A 5,928-nucleotide genomic window follows, 5' to 3' on the forward strand; every position below is an offset into this window, starting at 1 on the left:
ATATAAGGATGTTTTGCAGTCAGGGCCAGGGGCCCCTGGGCACATCCTTTTTCCATTTTCCCTGGGAAAGAAACTCAGCAGTCCAGGTTCCTGATGTCAGTTTGTAGGGCTCCCTTGGGTGTATCAGGGCAGCACAAGTTTGAGGTGGGGACAACTTCGGTGTGGGTTCCATCCTTCGATATAAGGATTTTTTGCAGTCAGGGCCAGGGACCCAGGGCCACGGGCCCCTGGGCACATCCTTTTTCCATTTTCCCTGGGAAAGAAAACTCAGCAGTCCAGGTTCCTGATGTCAGTTTGTAGGGCTCCCTTGGGTGTATCAGGGCAGCACAAGTTTGAGGTGGGGACAACTTCGGTGTGGGGTCCATCCTTCGATATAAGGATTCTTTGCAGTCAGGGCCAGGGGCCCCTGGGCACATCCTTTTTCCATTTTCCCTGGGAAAGAAAACTCAGCAGTCCAGGTTCCTGATGTCAGTTTGTAGGGCTCCCTTGGGTCTATCAGGGCAGCACAAGTTTGAGGTGGGGACAACTTCGGTGTGGGGTCCATCCTTCGATATAAGGATTTTTTGCAGTCAGGGCCAGGGGCCCCTGGGCACATCCTTTTTCCATTTTCCCTGGGAAAGAAAACTCAGCAGTCCAGGTTCCTGATGTCAGTTTGTAGGGCTCCCTTGGGTCTATCAGGGCAGCACAAGTTTGAGGTGGGGACAACTTCGGTGTGGGGTCCATCCTTCGATATAAGGATTTTTTGCAGTGTGGCCACAGCCCAGGGCCAGGGGCCCCTGTGCACATCCTTTTTCCATTTTCCCTGGGAAAGAAAACTCAGCAGTCCAGGTTCCTGATGTCAGTTTGTAGGGCTCCCTTGGGTGTATCAGGGCAGCACAAGTTTGAGGTGGGGACAAATTCGGTGTGGGGTCCATCCTTCGATATAAGGATTTTTTGCAGTCAGGGCCAGGGGCCCCTGGGCACACCTTTTTTCCATTTTCTCTGGGAAAGAAAACTCAGCAGTCCAGGTTCCTGATGTCAGTTTGTAGGGCTCCCTTGGGTCTATCAGGGCAGCACAAGTTTGAGGTGGGGACATCTTCGGTGTGGGGTCCATCCTTCGATATAAGGATTCTTTGCAGTGAGGCCCCAGCCCAGATCCAGGGGCCCCTGGGCACATCCTTTTTCCATTTTCCCTGGGAAAGAAAACTCAGCAGTCCAGGTTCCTGATGTCAGTTTGTAGGGCTCCCTTGGGTGTATCAGGGCAGCACAAGTTTGAGGTGGGGACAACTTCGGTGTGGGGTCCATCCTTCGATATAAGGATGTTTTGCAGTCAGGGCCAGGGGCCCCTGGGCACATCCTTTTTCCATTTTCCCTGGGAAAGAAAACTCAGCAGTCCAGGTTCCTGATGTCAGTTTGTAGGGCTCCCTTGGGTCTATCAGGGCAGCACAAGTGTGAGGTGGGGACAACTTTGGTGTGGGGTCCATCCTTCGATATAAGGATTTTTTGCAGTCAGGGCCAGGGGCCCCTGGGCACATCCTTTTTCCATTTTCCCTGGGAAAGAAAACTCAGCAGTCCAGATTCCTGATGTCAGTTTGTAGGGCTCCCTTGGGTCTATCAGGGCAGCACAAGTTTGAGGTGGGGACAACTTCGGTGTGGGGTCCATCCTTCGATATAAGGATTTTTTGCAATCAGGGCCAGGGGCCCCTGGGCACATCCTTTTTCCATTTTCCCTGGGAAAGAAACTCAGCAGTCCAGGTTCCTGATGTCAGTTTGTAGGGCTCCCTTGGGTCTATCAGGGCAGCACAAGTTTGAGGTGGGGACAACTTCGGTGTGGGTTCCATCCTTCGATATAAGGATTTTTTGCAGTCAGGGCCAGGGCCCTAGGGCCACAGGCCCCTGGGCACATCCTTTTTCCATTTTCCCTGGGAAAGAAAACTCAGCAGTCCAGGTTCCTGATGTCAGTTTGTAGGGCTCCCATGGGTCTATCAGGGCAGCACAAGTTTGAGGTGGGGACAACTTCGGTGTGGGGTCCATCCTTCGATATAAGGATTCTTTGCAGTCAGGGCCAGGGGCCCCTGGGCACATCCTTTTTCCATTTTCCCTGGGAAAGAAAACTCAGCAGTCCAGGTTCCTGATGTCAGTTTGTAGGGCTCCCTTGGGTGTATCAGGGCAGCACAAGTTTGAGGTGGGGACAACTTCGGTGTGGGGTCCATCCTTCGATATACGGATGTTTTGCAGTCAGGGCCAGGGGCCCCTGGGCACATCCTTTTTCCATTTTCCCTGGGAAAGAAAACTCAGCAGTCCAGGTTCCTGATGTCAGTTTGTAGGGCTCCCTTGGGTCTATCAGGGCAGCACAAGTTTGAGGTGGGGACAACTTCGGTGTGGGGTCCATCCTTCGATATAAGGATTCTTTGCAGTCAGGCCCCAGCCCAGTGCCAGGGGCCCCTGTGCACATCCTTTTTCCATTTTCCCTGGGAAAGAAAACTCAGCAGTCCAGGTTCCTGATGTCAGTTTGTAGGGCTCCCTTGGGTGTATCAGAGCTGCACATGTTTGAGGTGGGGACAACTTCGGTGTGGGCTCCATCCTTCGATATAAGGATATTTTGCAGTGAGGTCCCTGTCCAGGGCCACGGGCCCCTGGGCACATCCTTTTTCCATTTTCCCTGGGAAAGAAAACTCAGCAGTCCAAGTTCCTGATGTCAGTTTGTAGGGCTCCCTTGGGTCTATCAGGGTAGCACAAGTTTGAGGTTGCAACAACTTTGGTGTGGGGTGCATCCTTCGATATAAGGATTTTTTGTAGTGAGGTTCCTGTCCAGGGCCAGGGGCCCCTGGGCACATCCTTTTTCCATTTTCCCTGGGAAAGAAAACTCAGCAGTCCAGGTTCCTGATGTCAGTTTGTAGGGCTCCCTTGGGTCTATCAGGGCAGCACAAGTTTGAGGTGGGGACACCTTCGGTGTGGGGTCCATCCTTCGATATAAGGATTTCTTGTAGTGAGGTCCCTTCCAAGGGCCAGGGGCCGCTGGGCACATCCTTTTTCCATTTTCCCTGGGAAAAAAAACTCAGCACACCAGGTTCCTGATGTCAGTTTGTAGGGCTCCCTTGGGTGTATCAGGGCAGCACAAGTTTGAGGTGGGGACAACTTCGGTGTGGGGTCCATCCTTCGATATAAGGATTTTTTGCAGTCAGGGCCAGGGGCCCCTGGGCACATCCTTTTTCCATTTTCCCTGGGAAAGAAAACTCAGCAGTCCAGGTTCCTGATGTCAGTTTGTAGGGCTCCCTTGGGTCTATCAGGGCAGCACAAGTTTGAGGTGGGGACAACTTCGGTGTGGGCTCCATCCTTCGATATAAGGATTTTTTGCAGTCAGGGCCAGGGGGCCAGGGCCAGGGGCCCCCGGGCACATCCTTTTTCCATTTTCCCTGGGAAAGAAAACTCAGCAGTCCAGGTTCCTGATGTCAGTTTGTAGGGCTCCCTTGGGTCTATCAGGGCAGCACAAGTTTGAGGTGGGGACAACTTCGGTGTGGGGTCCATCCTTCGATATAAGGATTCTTTGCAGTCAGTGCCAGGGGCCCCCGGGCACATCCTTTGGCCATTTTCCCTGGGAAAGAAAACTCAGCAGTCCAGGTTCCTGATGTCAGTTTGTAGGGCTCCCTTGGGTCTATCAGGGCAGCACAAGTTTGAGGTGGGGACAACTTCGGTGTGGGGTCCATCCTTCGATATAAGGATTTTTTGCAGTCAGGGCCAGGGGCCCCTGGGCGCATCCTTTTTCCATTTTCCCTGGGAAAGAAAACTCAGCAGTCCAGGTTCCTGATGTCAGTTTGTAGGGCTCCCTTGGGTCTATCAGGGCAGCACAAGTTTGAGGTGGGGACAACTTCGGTGTGGGGTCCATCCTTCGATATATGGATTCTTTGCAGTGTGGCCCCAGCCCAGGGCCAGGGGCCCCTGGGCACATCCTTTTTCCATTTTCCCTGGGAAAGAAAACTCAGCAGTCCAGGTTCCTGATGTCAGTTTGTAGGGCTCCCTTGGGTGTATCAGGGCAGCACAAGTTTGAGGTGCGGACAACTTCGGTGTGGGGTCCATCCTTCGATATAAGGATTTTTTGCAGTCAGGGCCAGGGGCCCCTGGGCACATCTTTTTTCCATTTTCCCTGGGAAAGAAAACTGACCAGTCCAGGTTCCTGATGTCAGTTTGTAGGGCTCCCTTGGGTGTATCAGGGCAGCACAAGTTTGAGGTGGGGACATCTTCGGTGTGGGGTCCATCCTTCGATATAAGGATTCTTTGCAGAGAGGCCCCAGCCCAGGTCCAGGGGCCCCTGGGCACATCCTTTTTCCATTTTCCCTGGGAAAGAAAACTCAGCAGTCCAGGTTCCTGATGTCAGTTTGTAGGGCTCCCTTGGGTCTATCAGGGCAGCACAAGTTTGAGGTGGGGACAACTTCGGTGTGGGGTCCATCCTTCGATATAAGGATTTTTTGCAGTCAGGGCCAGGGGCCCCTGGGCACATCCTTTTTCCATTTTCCCTGGGAAAGAAAACTCAGCAGTCCAGGTTCCTGATGTCAGTTTGTAGGGCTCCCTTGGGTCTATCAGGGCAGCACAAGTTTGAGGTGGGGACAACTTCGGTGTGGGGTCCATCCTTCGATATAAGGATTTTTTGAAGTCAGGGCCAGGGGCCCCTGGGCACACCCTTTGGCCATTTTCCCTGGGAAAGAAAACTCAGCAGTCCAGGTTCCTGATGTCAGTTTGTAGGGCTCCCTTGGGTCTATCAGGGCAGCACAAGTTTGAGGTGGGGACAACTTCGGTGTGGGCTCCATCCTTCGATATAAGGATTTTTTGCAGTCAGGGCCAGGGGCCCAGGGCCAGGGGCCCCCGGGCACATCCTTTTTCCATTTTCCCTGGGAAAGAAAACTCAGCACACCAGGTTCCTGATGTCAGTTTGTAGGGCTCCCTTGGGTCTATCAGGGCAGCACAAGTTTGAGGTGGGGACAACTTCGGTGTGGGGTCCATCCTTCGATATAAGGATTCTTTGCAGTCAGTGCCAGGGGCCCCCGGGCACATCCTTTGGCCATTTTCCCTGGGAAAGAAAACTCAGCAGTCCAGGTTCCTGATGTCAGTTTGTAGGGCTCCCTTGGGTCTATCAGGGCAGCACAAGTTTGAGGTGGGGACAACTTTGGTGTGGGGTCCATCCTTCGATATAAGGATTTTTTGCAGTCAGGGCCAGGGGCCCCTGGTCACATCCTTTCTCCATTTTCCCTGGGAAAGAAAACTCAGCAGTCCAGGTTCCTGATGTCAGTTTGTAGGGCTTCCTTGGGTGTATCAGGGCAGCACAAGTTTGAGTTGGGGACAACTTCGGTGTGGGGTGCATCCTTCGATACAAAGATTTTTTGCAGTCAGGGCCAGGGGCCCCAGGGCACATCCTTTTTCCATTTTCCCTGGGAAAGAAAACTCAGCAGTCCAGGTTCCTGATGTCAGTTTGTAGGGCTCCCTTGGGTCTATCAGGGCAGCACAAGTTTGAGGTGGGGACAACTTCGGTGTGGGGTCCATCCTTCGATATAAGGATTTTTTGCAGTGAGGTCCCTGCCCAGGGCCAGGGGCCCCTGTGCACATCCTTTTTCCATTTTCCCTAGGAAAGAAAACTCAGCAGTCCAGGTTCCTGATGTCAGTTTGTAGGGCTCCCTTGGGTCTATCAGGGCAGCACAAGTTTGAGGTGGGGACAACTTTGGTGTGGGGTCCATCCTTCGATATAAGGATTTTTTGCAGTCAGGGCCAGGGGCCCCTGGTCACATCCTTTCTCCATTTTCCCTGGGAAAGAAAACTCAGCAGTCCAGGTTCCTGATGTCAGTTTGTAGGGCTTCCTTGGGTGTATCAGGGCAGCACAAGTTTGAGTTGGGGACAACTTCGGTGTGGGGTGCATCCTTCGATACAAAGATTTTTTGCAGTCAGGGCCAGGGGCCCCAG

Source organism: Lonchura striata, unplaced genomic scaffold, assembly GCF_046129695.1.
Source record: "Lonchura striata isolate bLonStr1 unplaced genomic scaffold, bLonStr1.mat Scaffold_131, whole genome shotgun sequence".
Taxonomy (NCBI): domain Eukaryota; kingdom Metazoa; phylum Chordata; class Aves; order Passeriformes; family Estrildidae; genus Lonchura; species Lonchura striata.